This window comes from Sylvia atricapilla, chromosome 4, assembly GCF_009819655.1.
Source record: "Sylvia atricapilla isolate bSylAtr1 chromosome 4, bSylAtr1.pri, whole genome shotgun sequence".
Taxonomy (NCBI): Eukaryota; Metazoa; Chordata; class Aves; order Passeriformes; family Sylviidae; genus Sylvia; species Sylvia atricapilla.
In genome coordinates this window covers 11568537-11584669 of record NC_089143.1, presented here as the reverse complement: position 1 = coordinate 11584669, position 16133 = coordinate 11568537, and positions in this window count along the sequence as shown.

Sequence of the window (16133 nt, the reverse complement as noted above, 5' to 3'; positions counted from 1 at the left end):
TAGAGCTAAAAATGTGTCAGAAGCCATTTGACAAAGAAGGATTCTTTTTAACTCGCTCTTCTATTGCTTTATTTTATTTCAATACTTTCTCCATTCAATAATCTTTTTTCTTCAAAATATGAGTGGCTATATAGAAATCAAGAATATAGAAACTTTATAGTAAGAACTGTCCTTCAGTATCAAAAATGGGAACCTTTTCTTCTGTTTTGCTGTTTTAAAGTTGCTTTAAAGTACTTCTTAATATAGTTGATTTACATTGATGTGAATTAGATGTAACCACATATGGCCAGCACATTCAAAATACTGTAAGATGAGTAGGGAGAGGGAAATCAAGTCTGCCAATCGAAAGATGAAAGTCAATGACACTTTCATGTTACTACAATGATACTACAATACTACCTATGTAATTTTGCTTGACATATGCTTAATTTTCATTATTAAATTGAACTATCCATTTTATTGGAGTATTTAAGAAAAGAATATACACATCCCTGGACACACATTCTGAGAGACCCCTGAGAATGTTCTCTCCAAAATTTTTGACAGGGGCTAATGACCTTTCCAAACAGTCTGGTAGTCCCTGGTAGTCTTCTCAGATGAATTATTCATAGCATTGAAACCCAAAAAGAAAACCTCAAGCAGCTTGGAGTGAGATTTAATTGTTTTTAGGAGAAACATGCCAGCTCAAATGATCTCTGAATTCAAAGACTACTTTTCTGGATGTCAAGAGTTAGTGAAGAAAATACCTCTTTTACAGGAAGAATCTGAAGCTTTAGAGGTCAGGGCTCTTTACAGACTCAAAAAGCAGTGTATTTAAAGAAATATTGCTTTCATTCACAACTACCATTATGATTTTTTTTCAGATGTTGAGATCCTGCTTTTAAGAATGACCCTTACTGGTCAGAGGCTTCACTCAAAGGTGCTAAATGATGAGTGTGTCTCTTTCAAACAACACCTTGGCAAAGTTTTATTTTTCTGAACAAGATATTAAACAAAAACATACAGGACTGTTACATATCTTTGTTTACTATGTTTTCCTGAAGAGAAATTTTTTTTTAAAAAAATCTCATTTGGTAGGAATTATATCAAGTGTTAGTGTGAAAATTACATACACAAACACAATATTTAGTTTTCATTTTTAGTTATTAGACTGAAGCACAAATTTATGCTGGTATTTACTGTTATTTATTTTGATCATTAAGAGAAGGCTTTTGATTCAAAGGCTCTTAATTTAAATTTTTCAATTTCAATTTTTCCCAAATATATGTAAAAATATTCAAAAAACTATCAATTTGTAAACATCAAGCATGAAGTAGTTAATTCTCTCAATAAGGCATTCATTTAAATTAGCTCAAAAAGCACATGAAATCACTGTTGATTCTAATGGGTCGCAGTTTGGCAAGATACTAAATTTAAGCACTATTAGACTACATGAAATGATCCGAGACAGACAAATTTCATGATTATTCAGTGGAGCACTTCAGTAGTTGTTAATTGCTATCAGGGGACGGGGAGACCATGCCTCTCAAATGGGCAAGCTCTCCTGGGGAGAAATACTGCTAGCATAAGGTCTTTTCTGCTCACATACTGATTAAATGAGCCAATTAATTAAGTACTCACATGTGAATTACCATGTGCCCAGAGTTTGGGGGAGCATTCAGCTAGAGTAGCAAATTGCAGAGGCAATCGCAAGTCAGGAGAAGACCCATGGCAGGTGTCAGAGCCTTTCACCACCGGGAAAGCTAATTTCCTCCATCATATCCTTTTGCTCTGCTGACCAAAGTTGGAGTTAATGAGCCTGCTACTCTCTGTATTACATACAAATAAGTTGCAAGTAAGTACTCCTCTTTGAGTGGATTCATGGAAATAATCATCTTGCCATTGATAATTACTTAGTTACCAAGTCAGAAATAAACTCCTGAATCTGTCTTTGAACATCTATGTTTCTCTGAAAAACTATTCTTCTACACTAACTCATTGATTTATCTTGACCAGTATATTTAGCTCCAAAAAAGCTTATTTTGCTCCCCATTTTCCTTCACTCGCCAGAGCATCTGAAAATATTAATCATCAATTTGTCCAAAGTCTATATATATGCCAAAACTGTTCTCTGAAGCATTCCTCTTTAAATGTATTTCAACTTCTCCTTTCTTTAAATGTATTTCAGCTTCTCCTTTCTTCTGTGAAGTTTTTTAATCCATCATAGACACATACTGTCTGTGTGTGAATATGAAGATATTGGTTGTCCATATTCTTGATCAGTGAAGATGATGGATCAGAGAGAGCTTGGGGACAAATCATTAGTTAATATAGTTTTCCACACAAAAATTAGGAAGAAAAAAACCCCAAAATCCCCTAGCACAGACCTAGCTAAAAAGTTTTACTTCCATTATAGCACTGGATCTTACAGATGGCTGGATCATCTAAAATTCATAAAGATTCACTTCATCTAGGTTATCTGTTTTGGTGACTTCTTTTGCTTATTTTGGCAGACCAAACCAGAGCATCACAAATCTGATGGCTTTTGGCCTTTAAATTGCCACACAGTCTCACCCAGAAACAGTTAATGTGCATCTGTTCATATCCCAGCAAAACACATTGACTTAATGGCTAGTACTGATATTCACCGTCCTATATATGATAAATGTATATATTATACCTTCCATAAAATCACATTCCTAAAGTGATCATAGGGAACAAGTCATACCTTCTCTCAGAATTTATTTAAGGGTTACAAGATGAGATATTTCAGTAATACATTTCTGCATCTATTAATGATTTAATATGTGTATTTTGAAAACAAGATTATCAAAACAATACCTAATATTACAGTAAGATTTCCATACTGTTTGTGGATTTCTTTTTCTCTTCTAGAAATATATTAGCTAACATATCCTTGGATTGCATTGCATTGGAAACCTATAGCCATTCTGTGATTGACTACTGTACCTTAGCTGATCAGCTCCTACCTTATTGCAAAAATGCTTGTTATTAGCCCCTAGTGCATGACCTTTCATGCTGTGCTATTGAATTTCATCCCATTTCTATTACCTGAGTCTTTGAGGTCATCCAATATACCCCATGGCTATTTCACTCAACTAATGATCTCAGACAAATACTTCTTCCATATTTTTCCCTTAGTCCCATTTTGTGACTTATTCCTTCTGTCCAGCACTTTCTGACTCAAAAGACTTACCTTTTAGCAAGGCTCAACACTTCTAATTCATTTTTTATGCTAGATAATTTCCAGACTATATACTGATACCTCACCTATTTTTAGGGAGGTGGAGGGGAGGGAATAATGAAGAAAATATACATATGCTGCATGGAGACTAAGTTTTTTATTCTTCTCAAAGAAACAGAATTTCAAAAACAGATGACAAGCTATTAGAGTGTGGCAATCCATCTGTCATTTTAAATGTACTTGCTGATTATAGCTAATATTAGCTTGCAATGAAACATTTTTTATTTAAGAGCAAAAATACGTTATAGAGTTTTACACTGGGAAGTCAAAGTCATAAATAGAAGACATAAACAGATCAATAGTCTTACTTTTATTATCTGGCAGGAAACTGGGACAGTAAGAAGTTATGATTATTCTGTTTCTTTGCCCAACAAGAACTTAGGTAGGTAAATATTTGTGCATTGAATTTTCCTGATTCCAAACACAGCATATTCTCAGTTTGCCAGTGCTCAAATATTCCTGATTTTTGATTCATGATTCCTGATAGAATTACTTATAAAATTGAACAATTCAAAATAATCTGTTATACAGCTCAAAAACTCCACAGTCTATAATTGACAACTAGGTCCTCCTCTCAACTGAGGACATTTCCTTTTTTCATTTCTCCTTCTGAAGAGACAGTCTTGGGAAATTTTAATAACATGACAAAGCAGGTGATATTCCCTACAAGACATAGAATCAGAAAACTGTGCCTAGCCCATGATAGAACAATAAATTTATGCCACCCTTCTACATTGCTTCCTTTCTTCCCTGTTATTTACAGTCATTATGCAGGTATCCATAGTATTCCAGGTCATGTAAAACAGTGAGAAATGTGGGGAATCATAGCATAGAATAATTTAGATTGGAAAACACCTTTAAGATCACCAAATCCAAACATTAAATTCCAGGTGTACCACAAAGCCATGTCTCAAAGTACCACATCTACAGGTACTTGAAATACTTCCAGGAGTAGTGGTTCAACTACTTCCCTTGGCAGTGTGGTCCAAAGCTTGAAAACAATTCGGGTGAAGAAATTTTCCCCAATATCCAGTATAAACCTCCTCTAATACAACCTGAGGCCATTTCCTATAGTGCCATTACTTGTGCCATTACATTACTTACTGGGGAGAAAAGACCAACCCAAAATTCTCTGCCATCTCTTTTCAGGCAGTTGTAGAGAACAGTCAGGTCTGCCCTGAGCCTTCTTTTCTCCAGGCTGAACAGCCCCAGCTCCCTCAGCCACTCCTCATCAGACTTGTGCTGCAGACCCTTCACCAGCTCCATCGCCCTTCTCTGGATTTGTTCCAGCACTTCAATGACTTTTTTTGTTGGGCAGTGCCCAAAATTGATGTGTGGCCTCAACCACATGTGGGCATGATCACTGCCCTGATCCTGCTGACCACAAAGAGCATTCAAATATTAATTTCTTGAAGTGCTTAGCACACCATTAAAAAAGTTAAAGGGTAAACAGCTTAAGTGGAGTTAATGACATAAATTGCAACAAAAAGTAATGATTAAAGCCCAGTTAAAGATTAACACAGAGGCATCAATTCAGCTCTGTGTCAAAACAATCCCTATTTAAGATGAATTCCTTCACTGTGTTAAATAAATTAAAATAGCAATTGTGCCTAGAGGTCCTGATCTCCTGTCAAAACTTATTGTTCTATGTAGAAATATAATGAGAAAGCAGTTGCTTTAACTTAAAGTTGCTAGTTTTGTCTCTTGGGAATATATATGGCTTCATGTTTTTGACACTATGTTCATAATTCATCCTAAATTTAATATTTTTCAAACAGAGAAAAAAGGAAACAGAAATACTCTCTCTTCTAACATCATGCTGGTCATATCAGCTTTTTCTTTGTTTCAGGCTAAGTTTCTTTCTCAAAGCTGAATAATTTTGCTTCACCTAAGCCTATCTTCATGCTGTATTTTAAAATCATATCCATACCTTAACCCAGGATATACACCCTAAATTTTAAAGCATGACACCAGTCAGTTTATGTAAACTTCCCATAAATTTGGAAGAGGCTATGTTGCCTAGCACTTTTTCTGTGTTTTACAAATTGTCCAAACTAGATGATTTACCGACCAAAGTTCCATTTTCCAAACAAATGGGGGCATAACAATCTGGTTAAGTGAGATGTTGTTTATAGATTTGCATATTTTTTCCTCTTTTTTTCTCTGTCCTACTTTATCTTATTCTTTCTCTCTCCTTCTGTCTCAAAAATTAAAAAAAATATGTGAATTCTTACTCTTCTCATTCAAGAAATTACTAATTTCCTGAAGGGTTACTTATTTTGCATGTAGTATGAATGTCACTTACTATAATGTATCTATCCAAAATCTCACCAAGGAAAACATAATCTCTTTTGTGTCTCTGAAAAAGACATACAAGCTGTCTAGTTAGTCCAAGATTACATGCCACAAGTACCTACAAGAAGTTTAATTTAACTTAATTCCTAATTAGGAATCTGATATTTTTAAGGTTAGTAACTAACACTTTTTTTGAGTATGTTTTTGAGTAACATTTTGAGTATGTTACAGGACACAAAGGTAAGAAAAAATCCTGATTTAAGGTTTGTTTTTGATTTTTATTTGAAATAGTTAAAAATATTAATGTACTACTACAAAGTAGTAAAGATCACTATAACCTTAAGCAGTCAGACTAGTTGACCTCCAGTGGCCCCTTCCAACCTTAGCCACTCTGTGAAGCATAAAAAGACTAGACACAGCTGGGTGACACTGCTGGGTGACTAAGCTTTCCCAGAGAAAAGCTTAGTCAATGAACTGAAAGGTAATGCTTCCCCCAGGTGCTTTGGAAAATGTCATGATCTCTTCAACATGATGAAACTAACAGGATTACAGAGATCAGGGTAAAAGCCAGTTATGGAGTTAAAAGGTACAGCCATCAGAGTTTGAACTTTTAATCTTGAAGAAGTTACAATTTTCTCTCCTCATGTCTGCCATAGACACGTTTGAATTCAGGTTTCATATTATTCAATTTTAACTAGTGAAAAAAACCTTAAGGTCACTTGATAACAAGCAGAACCATTTTGCAAGCTGAGAAATCCAGCATTCAATCCCTTCTGATGCAAGTGTCCAGGAATGTAAGTATTAAAGTTCTTAATATCCCAGGAGAAAGCTTACCACCACTGAGAGAAGGGTATTTGCTCAGTCTTCTGTATCACTACCAAGTGACGAATATTATAATGCTACCACACCCAACCCCAGGTACATTCAAGGTATTTATCTAAGATATCAGGGTAAAACTCCACCTTTTGTCATGGCACAGATGAAACCACACCTGGATAACAGTGATGATTTTGTTGTTGCTAAGCAGTGTTTACACTAAGTCAAGGATTTCCTAGTTTCTTACACGATCCCACCAACACACAGGCTGAGGGGACAGGAGGTTGAGACAAGACACAAACAGAACCTGACCAAAGGGAAATTCCATACCATAGGGATCAGCCCAGAATGTAATCTAGGAGGAAAGCTAGATTGGAGCCACTATGTTTTGTTTGGGAACTGGCTGGGCATTGGTCACCAGTTGGTGAGCAATTGCATTGTAAATAATTTGTATATTCTCAGTTTTTAAGATTATTATAATGGGGAAGTAGAGGGGGTTTCTTCCCCAGAAACTGGATCTCCAAGGAGAAAAGGTAAAACATAACACTAAAACATGTTCATAGTTAAGTACTTTTCTGGATTGCTCTGCTCCTAATTAATTCTCTATTGTTACTGGGTCTTGCAATTATGCCCCATCATAATTATCACAGCTGCCAAGTAGCCATAGACCCTCTTTTTTTATGAGGCTTACACTTAGACCTCCAGTGGACTGTGTCCAGTGCACAGAAAGATCTTTGCAGACAAGGTAAGAAACTGTGTCTCCTTTTCTTCCTCTTCCAATCTGAATTTGAAGAAAAAGACACGTCTATCAGTTTACTTCCATGTTCACATTGATACAGTTGATGTCTTACAGGAACAATAGTGTCTAAGGTCAGGCTTTCACGACAAAGAAACACATCAAACTGACAACAGTTCTGGGAAGTCAGGGCTCACTGAACCTTTCCTGTTTGCTTTAAATGTTACTTGAAATATCAGAAAGCATCAATACTTTAGCATCATGCACCACTAACATAATTCTGTGATTGAATTATACTAATCATGATCACATTCTGATGAAGAAGCATATTTCCCAGGTCAGTTGTTTTGACAACTTCTTGCAATATTCCATGAAGCAAGTCAGTACTGAAAATGAACAAAAGATAAAATCCTATTTGATAAGTATGTGTTCTGATGTTACACTATTAACTTACAGTACAAAGCAAAAAGGCAGCCAGTAATTATCTTCAGACATAGTATCCATAATGGCTTGCATAATGGCTTGCACTAATAAGTTTCACTGAAAAGTTTAGATTTATGCAATATATAGTGCTGTAAAGATGTTTATGTAAAGCATAGCACAAGCTGGGATTTTTTGTGTCGTGGAAAAGATGAATATACCTGGTATAAATCAAGAGTCTCACACTGATGCTAAATCAAGTGTTAGAAAGATAAAGTTACAAAGAAATAGAAAGTTAGCAGAGAGTGAATTTAACCACTAGGAAGAGTAATAATGTAGAAAATAGTTGAATTAAAACTAACTATATGAAGTCTGACAACTGTGCAGACATTTATCTTTATACTTACAAGTTAAGAAAGGTGTAAAAATTGATATTCTGATGTTGACACTAATTTACCTTGTGCAAATCGGTTAAGTGCTGTTAATTCTCTAAAGAGAGGATGTATCAGACAACTACCTGGAATAGGACATCTCCTTGAGCATGATTCCAATTCTCAAATCAAGCTGAGTATGTAAGAGGCCCGCTCACCACCAACACTGTTCTGAGTCAGCTTTTCACTCTTTGAAAATATTACACCCATTCTGGATACAGATCTGCCCACAGAGATATGTATGCTGATCATTTCCAGACTGTGTGTTTTTTGAACAACAAATTTGCAATACAGACGTAAATATTTCCATTTTTTGAAAATAATATTACACACACATATATATTGATAGATACACACACACACATTGGTAGTATATAAATATATTTGTAGGCAGTATATATATATAAAAAAATGAAAGTAAACAAGAGCAGTTAACAAAATGCAAGTTACTTGCATCAGAAGATTATTTTTAAAATTTATTTTCTTCACAAACTATATGAGGTCTGATCATCATGGATCATTTGTGAAGCATGCATTCAGTATGGGGAACTGTCCTAGAAAAAATAACACAAACAATGTCTATTTATAAAACTTTGATATAAATATATAATTATAATGGCCTTTTAAAAGTGATTTTTTTTTCTTCCTCCTCAGCACAACTTTGCCACCATGTATAGCTGTTCCTGATGAATACTTTCTCTTACTTTTTGGTACGTTCTGTCTCAAAGCCTATTCTGATCCCCAACTCTATGCACACATATCTCAAATTCCCAGATGAAACGTGGTGCTCATTCCAGAGATCAGAAATACTTTTACTTATGAAATCTATTGATTTCAAGCAAAGTTTTATTTGAATTATTAATTATAACTGTTGAACCATGAATCACATACTGTAAAACAGTAAATCAAGTAAATTAACTAGTAAGCAGCAGTCCTATGTGCTAAATATTAAATATAATTTTAGCTAAAATATAATTTGTTTTTAAGTGTTTTGCAGGGTTGAGGCCTAAATTCATCCCCACTGAACTGAATAACCATGAACAGAGGTTAGAACTGAAGAAGGGAGTATAAAACCATTAAATTTTATTTATTTTATTTTTATACTTCCCCAATAGTACTTGTGTATTAATTCCTATGCAGTTCTATATGTGCAAAAGCAGTTTTGTGACATTTTAAAGTAGATGGCACATAAAAATTACACCAGTCAATTCATTGAAGGACATTTTTTAATGACGCAAGCTCAACTTGTCCAGTTTTCCTTAAAATTTGAAGAACCGAATTTGAAGAATTATTCTGTAGCTTCATGGAATATCCGTCAATTGGGAACTGGGTAAATTAGTTTCTCCTTTAAAAATAACAAGAAATAAATAAAAAATACAGTATAGAATGAAATATAATTTCCTCTACCTAATTTAATAGCTACAAAAATCCCAAATAAAATAGAAATGACAGATCATATATGAAGTAGTTCATTATTATTTATGTTTTCTGTACATAAACACACATATGTGTGTTTTCACATGTAAAAATGTAGTTGGAAAGTATTTTTATTTTTAAAAGTTACTTAAAATGATGCACCTTTTTCCCTACCTAATCCAAACAGGAAAAAATGTAAACAAAGCTTTTGTAAAGACATATTAAGGATATGTTTAGGTCTGAGATGGAGTTCATTCTCCCATAGCAGCCCTCACAGTGTTGGGCCTGCTGGAAAGGTGTTGATAACACACCAGCTACTGCTGAGCAGGGCTGCTCAGCAGCTGAACTCTCTCCCAGCCAATCTACCAACCTACCTACCAACCAACCAACCAACCGACCAACCTACCTACCTACCTACCTACCAACCAACCATCCTACAACCAACCAATCTACCTACCAACCAACCAATGAACCAACCTACCTACCTACCAACCAACCAACCAACCAACCAACCAATCAACCTACCAATCAACCAATCTACCTACCAACCAACCTACCTACCTACCTACCTACCTACCTACCAACGAACCTACCAATCAACCAATCTACCTACCAACCAACCTACCAATCAACCAATCTACCTACCAACCAACCAGTCTACCTTCCAACCAACCAACCAACCAATCAGCCAACCAACCTTCCTCTCGGGAGCTGGGAGTGAGAATGTTGAGAGATCATGGGAGGGCACACAACCAGGCCAGCTGATCCAAATTAACCAAAGGGATATTCCATACCATGTGACATCAGCTCAGACATAAAAGCTGAGGGAAAGTGAGGAGGGAATAAGAAATGGAGGAAGATAATTGCTATTCATGATGTTTGCCTTCTGCAGCAGCTACTACATGTGCTGAAGCCCTACTTCCCAGGAAGTGGATGAACATTGCTCAATGATGGGAATTATATCTTGTTTTTTTTTTTTTTTTTTTTTTTTTTTTTTTTTGCCTGTTGCTTATGTGTGCACAAGTTTGGGTGTTGTTTGTTGTTGGTTGGGTGGGGTTTTTTGGGGGGGTTTTTGTTTTGTTTTTTTTTTTTTTTCTTCAATAAAGTTCCTTTTCTCAATTTACTTGCTATGTGTTGTTCATCTTATTTTCTCTCCTCTGTACTGCTGGGTTGGGGAGTGATAGAGAGGCCTGGTTGGTCTTTGGTGTCCAGCCAAGGTTAAATGACTACACTACAGTATGTGTATTTATAAAATAGAGTATTCTGAGAGTACCTAGCCCATAAACACCCTCAGAGGCACTGTGTAGGAAATAAGAAAATTACTTCCCTGCCAGGGAATAAAGTCAGTTGTTGCTTCTCATTTGAAAACAGTGTTACAAAAATTAACAGATTCTTAGAGTAAGAGAGAATAGAAAATTTTCCATGAGGATAACTACTCCTCTAAGACCCTTCCAGGATGCTGAGAAAATTTTTTTGTGGAAGCAAGGATGGTGAAACTGTGTCCTTCTTAGCCAGAGCATGAGCACTTCTCACTGAGAAACATTGGATATAGTTCCCATCCTTTCCACATATTATTCTGTAGTTAAAAACAGAGTTTGGTCACATATAGCTTCTTAAGACATCATTTTAAGTTCTGATGAATATGGTCAAGATACTTGCAAGCATTGTCCAGGCTGAAGTTTAAGTAGCCAAACCAAAACTACAATTACCTTGCTGATTTTTAAGAGTATGTACACAAATGTCAAAAATCTTCAATGAGTAAAAACTCTGCTTATCTGAAAAGTGCTGACTCTAGATAAGTCAGAAAAATGGGAATAGTATACTGTTGATGTCAGTTTTTGCTAATTTTATTTCATTTTAGTTGCTATTATTCTAAAGTGCTTTAAGTATACCTTCAGGGCCTTTCTAGAACTATCATGGTGATTTAATGTGTCAGATTATACCAGGACTGCTCCTGAAATGATCTGTAAGTTTTATGATTGTAAAATAGTGCAGTAATTTTACTTTCTCTGTAGTCAAATTTTTCTTTGTAAAATGATTCTAGTATCATAAAAACAAATTAATTTTATGAAAGGCTATCTTTTTTTATTTGTGTGGAGGTAAAAAAGTGAAAATAAAACAAATCTACTGTAAAGAAAATATTTTTTGATTCTCTTCCATAAATTCTATAAGTTACCTGAGGTAGTTGCCCTTTAAATAACCCTTAATGTTTTAAATCATTTATTTCAGGGTTGACTTCTCCCAAGAAAACAAAATTTCTAGAAAGGTTAAAAATCTAAGAGTCCAGACAGAGAAATTTCCTCTCCCCCACAGATGCTAAAACAATTCCCATGGAAATAATTAAATCTTGTGAAACCAGACAATTGCTTCCATTAGCCTTCATTACCATATCTTTCACAAGATATTTGTGATTTTAGCTTGCTCACTTTGTGATTAGATAAGGCAATAGAAAATTGGGCAAAAATGAATCTGCTAGAGTGAAGGATAGCACGAGGGGAGGGGGAAGAAAGAAGGGAAAGACTAGTTAAATAGGAGTAGGTGAAATTTATGTTTTAGAAAGAAGAATTTATTAAATGACTGTTTAATGGAAGATGGAAATATAAGTAATGCTTAAAAAAATCTCACTTCTTTATCTTATGTTTCAAAGCTATACAATAGCACAACTTGAGCAAAACAGTAGGCTGGCACCATCCTAATCTAATGCTTCTGCTTTTTGTGTAATTCTCTAGCAGTAGAACATTTTATATAAAAAAGTGCATTTAAGAAAATGGAATGTTGTTTCCAGTTATCTACAGAAGTGGATTCTTTATATGAAATGAAATGTCTGCCTGGAGTCCTAAGTCAGATGAAAGACTTCAGAGCACCCTTCAGAACCAACCAAGTGTTGACTAGATGTATATAGCTCACATTTACAGTGAAGGGCTTTTCTTATATTATTTGAAGGTACCTAATTCTCCTGATTTTATGAGATGACAGATCTTTAGCACTCATGTCAGAGCCCTATTTAGAAAACTAGAGAGAGAAAGCTAAATTCAGCAGGACTTCTTTTTTTATTCAGGTACAGTTTTTAATCTCAGTAACATAGACATGTCACAGAACCACAGCATAGTTAGGGTTGTCTTTAAATGCATTGTCCTTCCATTTCCACCCCTAATATCTAGAAGTCTGGATTATTTATTTGCTCTTTGAACAAGGTCGAGGTTGTATGAAAGGCTTGCATAGTATCCACTATTCAGAACAAGAGAAAAAAGCGGACATAAATAAAAAGGGAGGAAAAGCACTTTAACAATCTGACAAGGAAAAAAGCAAATGTTATGGCAGGCAAAAGAGTATGGGGTGTTTTGGAGACTTTGTTTTTCCATCTGAGTGAAAGAAAAATACAAGTCCACCTTTTCATTCCGTCAAAGTGAATTATTTTTTCTTCCTGGACAAAGACAGCAAAGACTAACTAAAAGAGTAACTGGTCTGTTCCACTGGTCTTTAACATTCAAGTGCAGTTTGTTTGAAGTGCTGCACAAATGAATTCCTAAGAGTAAATGAACCACTAACAGAGAGGTGCAGTTTAGATTTTTCAGTTAATTACTCTAAATAAGAAATAAAAACCTACCCAGTTATTCAGTCTTTCCTCCCTTGTATATCACATTGTTCCTGAGAACACAGATAAAAATGAGAGTGGGTTGTAACTGCTCCTACATACTGACAGATACATTGACAGGCTGTTGTTGAAGTACACAAAGCTGTGATTCCCGCTGTAAGAACAGAAATGTGGTTCTGAATACTTGCAGTGATAACATTCCTCTCTGTCTTCTGAGACTTCATTCTCATGTATAAAGAAGAGATATTACAAATTTTTCACTCCCATGACTGAGCACTGCATTTAAATAAACCATACTATAGGCTGTACTCTGCCTAGTCATGATTTTAATAAACAGCCAAGCTTTGCCCCTTTCTGGGGAACGTTTTCAACAGCTCTGTTCTGAAGATCTTAAGTGTGTGAAGGATTGATTTTTATATCCAGTATATCTTTCTTTAATTAATACATGCCATCTGCAAATTTTTCTTCCAATTTGTTATTACATTGCTTTTATCTGATCTTGAACACATGGGGTTTACATTTGCCTTGAGGAAAAGATCTATCAGACAAGTGTTCTAAAAAGAAAAGTTGACAAATACTATGTGAATGAGTCACAAATGATTTCTTGTGTTTTGCAAACTATGAGACTTACTCTTCTAAACAAAGGATGGCAGTGAGCTGGATTATTGTAAACTTGATGTGTTTTTCCAAATGGAGACAAATTTAAGAGGAGACAATGAGAACAGCTTCCTGGGAAGTAGTCAAAATGCAAAGAGAAAAACTGCAAGAATGGCAAAGAATGATGGACACAAGTGATTGCCAGAATCTCAAGAATGATGTTTTCAGGAGAAGCCTGAGGCAGCATGTGTCACAAAAAATATGTCTCTGAAATAACTCACTGAAGTTTTTAGGATGTTATGTAGCAGTGGTTGAGCAGATGAAAGAGAGAAAATTTTTGTGAAAGGTCTATAAGATGGTAAAGTCAAATGAAGTAATTTCTAGAGAGCAAAGTAGATTTCAGGTTTTTTTTGCTTATATTTTTGTATTTTAATCTTGCCCCACATTGTATGGGAATATAAAAAATAAGGTATTTTGTTATTTATTCTTATCTCTTTCTTCTCTATGGGACAAAAAAAGGCTGAAAAGAAAAAAAATCCAGATCAGTAGTAATAGAATAATTCATCCCATGTTGTTATTTTTTCTCTCATTAATTAATACATAGAAACTACTTCTTCATTAATGTCTCCCTACAGAAATTTTCAAGAAGATCGATTACATACCTAGCACTGTGTTTTCAAAGGTTCATTCCAACAGTGGACTTCTGAAATAATTAATCATTTGATAGACCTACATGAGGAAACCTTTTAAAATAAGAAAGATTAAGAAAATACAAAGTCTTAACTGAGGAAAAGCTGTATGTATACAAGGATTTTCACTTAAGTAGCTTCTAGTAAAATGAATTTCAGTTGATTTCCTCCCTATTTTTTTTCCTTTTCTTTTTGGTTGGCTGTATTTTTAGGCACCACATTCTACAAGCTAAGTGCAAAAACCTTCCTCTCTTACACGCTATAACTGCCCGATCATGCTATTTATGCTTTTTACCTATTCCCCATTTATTTCTCTATTGTAGCTGTGACTGATATTAGTGTCTGTGTGTGTCCATGTATATGGTCCAGTTCTCAGTCAGTCTAAATCAGTACAGCTAAATTAATCCTACCAAAGGATCAGTGCCCTAACAGCCTGCAGAACACACCCCACATACTCTGTTAAACCTGTATATCCAGTGCAGAACCAGGTCTTTGCCTAGAGGAGAGGCCTGTTTAGTCATTTACTGGACATATAAGTTCTCCATGTATTTTTAAGCTGTTCAGTGTTCCCCTATTGAACCTCACTGCATATAGTCTGCATTATGAAAAATCTTCAGTTGGTAAGTCACTTGATGACATATTTGGGTGGCTGTGTACTTCTGATTTCTCTGGTTTTCTGGGCAGGAGTTTAAAAAGATTTGAAAAGGGCAGAGTTGTGCTTGGCATGAGCTTTTTTAGGTACAGCACAACTACTGCTGTTCTGGAAAACATAGAGTGAAACATATAGTGATAAGCCCTTGAAAAGAAACTTTTTCCTACTCCTCACCATTTCTTTATTTCCTCTTTAGTTCTTTATTAGCAGAACTAATAAGTATAAAATAATAAAGAGCTGCAAATACCCATCAAGTGACTTAATAATAAATCCACCTTACCTCTTTTTTGGACAGATGTTAAAATCTGGAATTTGCTGCAGAATGCTTCAGGCAGATGCTCAGTCAGACTGCATGCTGTCATCCCAGAATTTCTTTTTCAGTGATATGTCTGGCTAATATTCAGCATATGTCAAAATATAGTTATAATCTCCACTTCAAATTAATACTCTTATACCATATCAGTCTTCATGAGTGCTCTTTTTATTAACTGAAGTAATCCTAATTGCTTCAGACTGTGTCCAAACCAAATTTGATATACGGTATCTTACTGGTTTGGGTTTTTTTGGGCTTTTTTTTTATTTTTATTTCCGCACAGCTCTTTAAATGTAAATCATGAGTAGCCTCTGGATATCAGGAACAGTTTGGAAATATGACTGTCCTTTTATATAGTGTGTGTTGTTCCAGTGATGGCGACACTAACTAGTGATTCCAATTATAATTTGTATTTCCACTAGAAATAATCCAACATTGAAGGCATTTTAGGAGATAGCTGTTGTTTCAGAAAAAAATACTAGTAATTCTTAATAGTAAGAGATATAAATAATGCATTTGCTTCCTAATTTGAAATTTCTAATTTAGGATCAAAATTTTAAATAAGCACCTATAAATAAATCCACAGTGTTTGTCATGTTTTTGTACACATGGACAAAGATATCATTTCAGATGTCTCTTAGACAATTAAAAACCATTGAATATCATACAAAACGCTTTCAAGAGACTCACATTAATTTTACCCCACTGTAGTCTGGGTATTGTTACCAAGGTATAACCAGAACTTCCCATTTACCAAATGCTTCAGCTCTTGTGAACATACATTCTGAGATATCAAACTTACAACACAAAATCATCAGCTATTAAAAATAGGATTCAAATATATTATAACAGACACTTTTGCATGCATATTTGTGGAGTAACAGTAGAATGTAATTCTTGGTAAGAAATCTAAGTGTTCGTGACAGAGG